Below are 11,162 nucleotides of genomic sequence, written 5' to 3' on the forward strand. Positions count from 1 at the left end.
ACTGTGTGTTTTCAGCGGGCACAGGCAGCAAGCAGGACTGGGGCAATGGGTAAGATCATGAAATACGTCCAAAGCAGTGAACAGACACTGTCCTGAGGCCCAATGTGCCCCGGCTCCTCTCACTGTCTCGTCTTTCCCAGGCTTCCCTGGCCTCCCCACGACGCAGCACCTAAAGGGTCAGTACCTGGGCCCCGGGCTCCCGGTACCTGCTTCAGCCCCTGACTCACTTCTGTCCTAGTCGGTCATCACTGGGGCTGTGACAACTGCAACTGCAGCATCTGGGGCCACCCCTGGCACCTGGTAGACCCTCCATAAGTATTTGTTGAGTCAATGAATGAAAGCACAACCATCCCTTTCGGTAAATGGATTCCAGGTCGGAGCACAGGCCCTGACCAGGAACCAGCTGCTGTGCGGAGTGAAGGCGCTGAGCAGAGAGGGTGCAGGTACTAATGAAAACTTGAGACAACATCTGCCTGGACCAGCGCTTACCGCTGAGCAGCCCAGGCATGCGCCATCCCAAAGAGAGCCGGGCTCTGCCTGGGCTTCATCACCCACATCTCCATGCATCATCCACATCTCCATGTATCTCCCACATCTCCATGCATCGCCCACATCTCCATGCATTGCCCACATCTCCATGCATCATCCACATCTCCATGTATCTCCCACATCTCCATGCATCACTCACATCTCTATGCATCACCCACATCTCCATGCATCTCCCACATCTCCATGCATCTCCCGCATCTCCATGCATCACCACATCTCCATGCACCTCCCACATCTCCATGCATCTCCCGCATCTCCATGCATCTCCCGCATCTCCATGCATCTCCCACTTCTCCATGCATCTCCCACATCTCCAGGCATCACCATATCTCCAGGCATCGCCCACATCTCCAGGCATCACCACATCTCCAGGCATCACCCACATCTCCATGCATCTCCCACATCTCCATGCATCTCCCACATCTCCATGCATCTCCCACATCTCCATGCATCCCCCACATCTCCAGGCATCTCCCACATCTCCAGGCATCACCCACATCTCCAGGCATCTCCCACATCTCCATGCATCTCCCACATCTCCATGCATCACCCACATCTCCATGCATCACCCATATCTCCATGCATCCCCCACACCTCCATGCATCTCCCACATCTCCATGTATCACCCACATCTCCAGGCTGAGCTGAGGATGAAAGGTTGACAATGAGCTAATAACCACAAACATGCTGACTATAAAGCCCCACCCCATTAAAGTTCACTCTGTGAACACTGACATTGGCCAACAAGAAGGAAGGACTCCTGCCCTCCCCCCCCCCCCCCGCCCCCGACCACCAAACACACACTCTCTTTCCTCTCCTTTGTCTTTTTTAAAACGCACTCCGAAGTGTTTAATGGCTGCTGAAGGCAATGACTGCTGTGGCAATCACCGCTCTCTGTGTGAAACGCCTTCAACAGTCCCAGCCTCCTCGTGCGGGTGGGGGCGACATCAGGATATTAAAATGCCACTGAGCTGCATCTGCCGACGAGCAGCCACTAATCATCTCCGAAGGCAGCGGGGGACGGACCCCAGGCCCTCAACTCACCAGTCCCTCCCGTAGGCGGGCTGCGGCCAGATGGTGGCTTGCTAGGCAAGGACGGCAGCGAAGGAGGAATTAGGGGGTGGCAGAGGGTCTGGCAGGAGGCCAGCGAGAGAGAACTGCTTGCTCATCTTCTCTGCTCCAGGTGAGCCCAGACCTGCACGCTGGCATCGGGAGGCCCACTTTACAGTCAAGTGGCGCCTTGGAAGGAGCACGTGGCCTTCTCAGTGGCAGTTTCATCCAGAAACTATCAACTCTATTGTTTTTTAATGTGCTCCTGTAGTCGGGCAGTTTCCATCTGCAGTGTCAAGGAGGGGTGGCGGGTGGAGGCGGGGGAGACACATAGTCTTTGGACCCAGCTTCTCCTTGTTCCTCTGAGCCTGGGGCCAAGTGGGGGACTTGCATTGAGGGCCCCCCTTTGCCCTGTGCTTTCCAGAGCAGTCTGGCCAGTGGGAGGCAGAGGCAGGAGTTAGGAGCGTGGGAAGAGAAGAAAGTCAGGATGTCTATTTCCCGGCTCGTGCCCCCTAGAGACTCCACCAAGTTGGGGCTGGTGGCCTGGGTCTTAGCAGGCCACCTTTCCTGGTGCATGGCGCTCTCCACCATGTCACCCGGGTGCAGCATGGCTTCCGGCCTCTGCTCCTGCTCCCTCCCTCTCCCTTTCAGGGCTACAGCTTGGCTACCCATTGTTAGTCTCCCCATTCCTGCCACACGCCTGTAAATGGCCTCTTATGACACTCTCTCCATTCACCCAGCTGCACTGAGCCATCTGTCTCCTGCCGGGCCCTGGCTGGCTCACAGGTGCACTCGGAGTTTTATGGACCGTCTCTCAGACTCCCCCACCCACCCTGCAATGGCATCAGAGCCGTCCTTCCTCCCAGACAGGATGCGCAGCCAGAACGCAAGGCTCTAGGCATCCCAAGCATCTGGGTCTCACCTCCCAGCCCAGGCCCCGCTCACTGTCCCGTAGGGCCTCTCTGACCTCCGGTGGCTCCCAAATCCTCACCTGGATCTTCTCGCATCTCCAGCTGCTTTATGAACTGAAAGTTGCTTCTCATCCTGTTTTCAAAGCACTTCAACACCAGTGGCTTCATTTGAGCCTCAGAACACCATGCACTTGGGTCCCAGTTACTCTGCGGTGTAGCGAGGCCTCATGGGTTATACGGCATCTGGCACAGGGGCTGCCGGTGGAGACCCGTGACCCTTGCACCATCCTTCAGTCTATGGGCACCGTGGGTACTCAGGAGTGTCCTGGGGAGTGTGGCGCTGTCCCAGCAAGTGGAGCCCACACAGCGACAGCACGGGCCGTCGAGGGGCCACCTTACCTGGTTTGGAAGCCCTTAGTACATGGCTTGACCCGTCATTTTAGGGAGAGGCACAGCTCCCTGAGAAAGCAATCGTAAGATGCAGCAGCTGAAGAATATGGAACTTTTAATTGCCTCTCTGCTCCATGCCACGAGGAACCCGGTACCTTCCCTCTCCCCTCTGCATCCCAGGGCTGTGCTACTTTAAGTGTGAACCGCAGGCAGGCCCAGCCCATGACCCAACTGGAAACAGTATTAGGAACTGAGTCCTGACATTGAAAGTAAACTTGCAGAAACTTTCACCGCAGTTTGGCGTTTCCGTGACGTCCCAGTGTATGAGCAGTGGACTCATCTCATTGAAGAGGTTGTAGAACAAAAATTGGGTTGGTGATGGATTGGAGGGGTGGGGGGTAGAAATCCAGTTCTTCCGCACAGGCAGTTTAAGAAGGCAGTGGCTTCGTAGCCCACGGCTCTGTCTGGTCAGTTCTGTCGCCGGCAAAGAAAGAGGAAAGGGACATGGAAGAAGCACACCCTTTGTCTTGAGGCGCCAGCCTGGAAGATCACTTTCTTCTACTCACATGACCTTGGGGAGAACTTTTCTACATGGCGCCACCCCTGACCGCAGGGCAAGATGGGAAATGTAGTTCCTAACTGGGCAGTTGTGTCCGGCTACACTGATCACAGTGGCAGAGGAAGAGAACGGATTCTGGTGGGCACTAGTTGTTTTAATCACATCACCCTTCCTTAACATCCATTTCTGAATAAAATCTACTCCATCCCAAATCAGTGCCTCCTTTTCCACAAACTTGCCTAACAGTCTGTCCTGCACTCTCAACTCACAGGTGGGACATACTGGGACCACTACCCGACCAGCATCCAAAGACCTGCGTTCTATTCTTGCCTCTGCCAAAAATGGCTCCGTGACATGGAGAAGGTCACTTCTGCGCTTCAGTTTCCTCCCCTGTCAACGAGGGACAGTGATATTTATCAAGGAACATATTGGCCATTTCCAAACACATCACCATACATTATTTAATAACAATAGCTAACATTTAATGCTTGCTATGTACCAGGCACTGTTCTAAATATGTTTCATGGATTTATCCACTTAACCTTCTAAGTCTGTAAGGGAGGTACTAATATTATCTTGATTTTACAGCTGAAAAAGAAAGTGAGGTACAGAGCAAGTAAGTATCTTACAAGGGGTTCACGATTAACCTCACAATCACTGCTATCCTGCTCCTCTAATAGACAGGTCAAGAGGCTTTTTGAGTATTTTATCCTGTTTTCCTTGAATTTTACCTTTAACGTGTGCCGTCTGGCCTATCTCCCTGTGAGATGAAGAATTCCTATTTGTGAGGGGACCACTTATTTCTCATCCACCACAGCCTTCCCAGCCTGGTGCTTTCACATAGGAAACACTCCATGAATGTGTGTGGATGGATCTAGGGAGAGCTAACATGCAATTTTTATTGAATTCATGATGCTGTGGTGGAAATGGCATAAATCTGCCATGGTCACACCTGGATTCAAATCCTCTTTCTCCTGGGTACTAGGAGAGAATGAGCAAGTCATTTATCCACCTAACTTCACAGAGCACCCACTTTTTCATCGTTAAAATGGGTGTAATAAAGAGAATTCGTTCCTGAGGCTGGCTGCGGTAGCTTCTTCTGCCCTTTGCAGGTGATAGAGTCATTCATAACTAACATTGGGAAATGGATCGCTAATCCACACCTTCCCCGCGGGGATCACGGTGGCTGGGAGACGGAGACCAAGTGCAAAGCCACGCTGCTTCCTCTGTGCTGCTCAGAAGAGGGACCCAGAGTGACGGACCCACCGACGCACAGACTTGCTGATGAGCCTTTGGATAAGGCCAGAGCTCAGTAAGGGCGGAGAACTACTTTCTCTTCTTTGTAAAAGTGACTGGGGATTGAGTTGGAAAAGAAAGAGAATGAGGGGAAAGGTAGAGAGAGGGAGGAACCTGGAAAAATGAGGAGTGGGGGGTTTGGAGGAAGAGGGAGGGCTTAGCAACATGGCTGGGATGAGAAAGGGCACAAAGGAAAGAAACTTCTTGTTGGAAATGGCCCAATAAGTAAATGCAGGGGGACGCATAATGCTGGGTTTCTTACCTGATCCTGTGATGTCACCCCCTCCATCACTCCAAACCTTCAGTAAAGTCTTTTACACACACACACACACACACACACACACACACACCTGTGTTAATAATATGGTGGGTCCGCACCTGGGCCATGTGGTTAGTAACTCAGAGGAGGATGGGAAACGGTAAGCCACCACCTCCACTCCCCACAAAAACCCTAGAGATATTGGAGAAACCATGATTGCCTGTGGCCACACACAGAACAGTGTTTGAGTCAACTTAATCTCAGTCTCAAAGGGCAGGGAGCCTCTGCTAACACCTGAGATACAAGGGGATCATAACATCCAGGAGTCAAATCTCAAAACCTTTATAGCCTGTGTGGCATGGGCACCAACCATCAGAACTGGATGCTGACCTGAACGCCATCATGATCATGTTAGGAGAATATCAGAGCTCCTGGAGATGCAAAAAAAAAAAAAAAAAAATCAGAAATACGATACCATGTAAAAACTCAACATATGTAAATTCTAGCACATATTAGCTCCTTAATTAATGCTAATCACCTCTCTTCGACTTCAGGTAGGTAGGGAAGGGCCAACAGCATCAAACAAGGGCGGGGGGATGAGGTGGGAGGAGGTAAAATGGAATTGGAAAGAGCTCGGGGTTCTGCCCCCCCATCTCTGCTAGCCCGGTGCTTTCTCGAGGCAGAGGGGAAAGGAGGGGAGAAGGGCAAGGCCTTGTGGGTAGAGGGTGTCCTCTCTTACTCCATGGAAGGGGGCACAGAGGACCTTCCTATTGCTGAGGAGAGAGGAGAGCCAGACCACGGCCTCAGCGTGATGCAGAGAGAAATGGATGCTCTGCCTCTGACGTTAGTTTCAAGAGGCAGGATTCTTAGGGCTGTGAGATTTACTTAGAAAGACAATTCAAAATGGTTTAGACAAAAAAGATTTACTGGCTCCCATACATTTTAAAAGCCAAGTCTTGTGGAGTTTCCAGAAACTCAAACAATGTCACCCATCTCTGGCTTCACTCTCCTCCATGTCGGCTTCATCCTCAGGCTCCTCATGGTGATGAGGTAGCTACTGACGACTCAGCCCCTGCCCTCCATGGTTTATGTCACTGGTCCGTCCCTGAACCGACCCCTGTGGCCACGAAAAGTAAATACACGGTTGACGCCGGCCTCCATCTGGCCCTTGTCTCGCCTCTGACTTCATGCCATACATTTCCTCCTGCCTGCTCTGTCCCGGCCACACTGGCCCCCTGGTTGCCCCTCAAACACGTCAGACGCGCTCTACCTCAGGGCCTTTGCACAGGCCCTTCCCTCTGCTGGAGCACCTTCCCCAGAAGGCTAGGGTGCCTCCTTCCCACGCCACCTTCAGGTCTGCTCAAATGTCACCTGGCCAGTGAGGACCACCGATTTCAAAACTGAACTCACACTGACACCACCACCCACACACACACACACCCTCCCTATCCCTGGCTCCTGTCTTATTTTCTCCATCATCAAATAAGTAAGGTAAAAAGACAGTGTGCTGGTCTTCATCCATCGCACCCCAGGGGAAGGATTCCAGGAGGCCAAGGATTTTTCTCTATCCTGTTCTCTGCTGGATCCCCAGACCTACAATAATGCTGGTGCATAGCAAGTTATCAATAAATGAAAGACAAGGTCTCAGGCTCCAGATCCGGGGGATGGGGGGTGGAGCCCCCCTCAAAGGCCAGAATTGAGGTCCAGGAGAAGCAGTCCCCTGACTAAATTGGTTGGAAGGGCTATCACCTGGCAGGAGGGTGATGGGCAGTTTGGCCCCCAGAACAGTAGATGTCCAGTTTCCCTGCAACACACACACACACACACACACACACACACACACACCCCTTTGGCTTCCACTCAGAATCACAGTTGGAGCACCTGTTACTGTAGTGCCTCTGCCCCTCCCCAACCCCATCCCCAAAACTAGCCCTGGGGGACGGGGGCGGAGCCAGCAGGAGACAGTGATGTTTCAGTCTCACTCAATCAAACCCAATCCCTTTGTTCCCTCCTCCCCTGCACCCCACTCCCCTTTGTGTCTTTTCATATGACAATCAATAGAGGCCGGGCTTTGGGGATATTATCAGAGCCCCGACTGCAACCTCTAACATTATAATCCACGGGGTTGCGGGGAGCATTAGTACATCCCGGAGAAATTAATTCAGTGTAAGTAAGCGCTTTGAAGCCGGGCACATCGCTCGGCTTTTGAAGCTTAAGCCCTGTTTAGATTACTTGATTAAAGTGGGTCCAAAGCTTCGGCGATCAATATATTTTGCTTAAGAGCAGTGTTGCTACAGGAGCCGATTTAATTGCATCCGTGGTGCCCTGCCTCGTGGACGGCTCTTTAGAATATAATGAGATATCACAGAGCCAAAAACCAGGGCCGGAGGGAGCGGGAGGGACAGTCATTCACATCATCGCCCTGGGAAGGCAGGGGACACGCATTTGCAGGATGTGGGCATAAATAATCCCTGAAAATGAGAAGTTGGAGAAAACGAAGATGACAATCACTGCTGATAAAACCCCGGCGAACAAGACAGGAAATCTCAGTCACCTGGCTGTTCCGAGGGCGGTTTCCTGGGTTGGGACTGGGGGTTCTATTAGGTCCCAACCATGTCACATGTTTAGGGTGACAGGCCGGCACTTAGGCAAAGGTATTGTGGCTAATGAGGAGGCTGGGCCGCCTGCCCCCCACAAGGCAGGAGACCGGCAGCGTCTCTAATATCAGGGACAGTGATGCCGAGGCAGCAGCAGGAGCACTGGATGAGGAGTCCAGACCGGAGGGGAAGAGAGGAAGGAACGTGTGTTGCATGCCTACTGTGTGCTAGCCACTGCTCTGGTTTAACTGTTAAAGCAATGCTAGGAAACACTGCAATGCAAAGCAATGTGACTGCCCCTTCCCCAGGGGTGGGGCTGGTTGGGAAGGAGGCAAAGGCAGAATCTGAACCCGGGTTTGTTTGGTTCTCCAAGCCATACCCTGTGCCAGTTCTGGTCTCCATTCAGCCACTACCTGTGCGATCGTTTGCCAAGTCATTTAATCAACCTGGGCCATAATTTTCTCGATTATAAAATGAGGGGGATCCCAACACTGCTTCCTACTCAAAATCTTCCACCTAGAATAACCCTGGTGTGGGAGTCAGGCCATCTGGGTTCCCGTCTTTGTGCTGCCAAAAAACAAAGAACCAGCCATGTGAGAGGGGGCGTCATTTTGTTGTATCGCAAATCAGCGAGCTGGACAAGATGCCTAATGAGCCAATTAGTTAGGAGTCATCTTTATTTCGTGCAGGTTCAGAGCAGATTACCTCTGTCAAATTCTGAACAAACACAGGAGGGAGTATTTCCTTTTTTATATCCTTCTAGTTCTTTGTGTAAGTTATTTTTGCAGACAGCTTGTCACCTTGAATACATATCGTATCTAACAAACACCTGTCATATCTATACAGACAACTTGTAACTTTGAGTACATATCATATCTATAGAGACACCTGTAACCTTGGATGAACAAACACTTGGCAGAATATGTGAATTAATATCAGCATCAGCGTATCAGCCCCTTTAGATGGCTAGCTTGCAAGGTCAGACGGTTAAGTTTATCTTTTTCTATTATTCAAGCTAAAAACAAAGTTATTTTTTATAGAATAAGAGACTATCTAAAAATAACAGAGTAGTTCAAACAGCAGTTTTCCAAAGGAGGGACCGCCATGCTTCAATTTTCCCGCTCTGTCACTTCACCCATTCACGATGAGGACGATCACTTTGTGACAGCAGCACATGAGATGCCAGTGAGGGGGCCTCTGACGTGTTATAAATGCCTCACAAAGGAATCTATTTAAAATGTGTAAATCAGATGGGCCAAAAGCTCGTGTCCTTTAAAGGCCCAGGAAACTCGCTAAGCTGTCACAGTCTGTCAGTCCTGGGCATGGGCCACGGCAGAGTCAAAAGACTGGCTGATGCGCCAGAAGAACCCTCGATCCTTGAACAGCGTGGCTTTCTCCATGCTACGCCCTCTCTCATCCCAGATTCCTAACAAATACATGCCTCAACCCCAGGGAGCCTCTGCCATTTCCTTTAGAAGCCACGCCCAGTTGCCTTGGTGTCTGGGATGGGGAAGAGGAGAGCAAGAGGTGAAAGACCTACACAAGCCGCCTTCCCTCGGCCAGCTTCCCACCAGGCGGTCTGGACACCAAACACCCTTCCCTTCACAGCTTGAGGCTGCTGATAGGGTTTGGGGCTCCAGAGCTGCCATCCCTTAAGTGTCTATGTAAAATATTTTTATTTATGTTACAACAATGTGACTCAGCACCATATGCCCATGAATCAGACCCAGCAGAGAGGCTGCCATGCAGAGGCTGCAATTTGCCTTGAGAGGAGCTGAAAACTACAGGCTTCAGCAAACTCAGGGGAGGGCACAGGTCCCAACTCCCGGGAAGCAGGGAAAGGAACCAAAGGCATTTGCTTTTTGGCTCCTAGGGTGAGGGTTTGGGGACCAGACCAACATTTCTTGAGACCCCATTTGCTCTCATTCAGAGTTTCAAGAACACTGGTTTAGGCCATCAGATATACAAATCTCCTTTTGAAGTCTGGGATACTCACCACCCTAACAGCTAAAATGTCCAGACACTTGCTTTCCAGCCTCCCTTGCAGCTAGGTTCATGGGCACATGACATAGGCTCCACCCGTCACATGTACCTTCCTAGACTTTGAATCCCAGGTTAGCAAAATAAGAAAGCGAGAAGAGTAGAATATGCAGAAAGATGGCATTATAGGGAGGAGAGGGGCAAAGGGGTGACATGGGCCAGAGGCTAGGGATGGTGTCCAGTGCTGGTAGTTTTGGTGCTACCAACTGCTATGTCTGATGCAGGGCAGTGGAGGAGGGGGTGTCCTGCTGGGCATTGCTCCTGCAGGCATGACACCAGCCTGGTTCTCCAATTTCTCCAGCCAAATTCTATTAGCTTTTCCTCAATGCACTCGTTTGGTTTGCATTCTGTGGTTTCTTCTTAGACGCTCTGGTAGATGCAGAATGGAAGTGAGAAAGCTGGGGCTAAGTTCTGGCTCCACTGAGCCAAGGTAATATGGGACACTGGGACCCTGCATTCTCTGAGTCCCATCCAGCACTAACATGCCATGTCAGGCAAGGAGACCCTCAAGAAGAGGTGTAACAGTCCCAGGTGTGACACATGCTGGATCCTCAGTCAGACCTGAGTCTTAGTCTCTCGCCTCCACAACCTACTGTTGTGTTCCTTGGCAGACTTACTTACAGGCATAAAGCCTCAGTTTCCCCATCTTTCAAATGAAACTAATAATCGCAGTGCCTACCACACAGAGTTAGGTGAGGATTAAATAAGCTAATCCATGTAAAGTACTCCATAAATACTAGGTCAAGATCAGCACAGAAATAGACTTACATACAGAGGTGTCCTGAACATACTTCCTAAAATGAATTCCTGCAAAGGAAATTAGGCTTTCATGCTTACTTAAACCAACAATATACATGCCACCCATCTTGCATTTAAATTACATCTTAAGACTACTTTCAATCACTCCATGCAAAGCAAATATTGTTATCCCCTTTTTAGAGAGTCGGAAGCCAGGACTTAGGAAAAAAAAATGAGTCACCCAAGGTCAAGTACCTTGGAAGGGGCAGGGTGGGATGAGAAATCCAGATGTTTTTGATACTGGAACTTCACCTCTTTTCACCCCTGCAGAAGTGTGGGCTCCAAACAAGTTCTTTTTCTTCTTCTTTTGCTCTAATGGTTTGTGCTCTCATGGCTTCCTAGAGCCCTTGGAATCTAGTCATGGCTGAAACCAACTCTGCCAGCAGACCTCCTGGTTACGTGAGATGGAAACTCTTTGTGTTTGCTTAAGCTAGTTTGAGTTGGTTTCAGTCATTTGCCACCAAGAATTCCAACTGGTAGGGAAATATCACCGCTAATGTTTTTTTTCTTTTATCTATTCCATTTGAGAGCTATTCACTGAATTTTTGTGATGTGACAGGGATCATATTGGGCTCTGGGGATGCAATGAATAGGATACAAAATGCAACCACTCCGTGAGCTAAGGTTTGTCAGATGCCCCTGCTTTTGTTTTCTAGAATGGGAAACCTGGACTCAGAGAGATTGAAGGGCTTTGCTCAGGGTCATAGCTGTTT

Source organism: Myotis lucifugus, unplaced genomic scaffold, assembly GCF_000147115.1.
Source record: "Myotis lucifugus unplaced genomic scaffold, Myoluc2.0 scaffold_377, whole genome shotgun sequence".
Lineage (NCBI taxonomy): Eukaryota > Metazoa > Chordata > Mammalia > Chiroptera > Vespertilionidae > Myotis > Myotis lucifugus.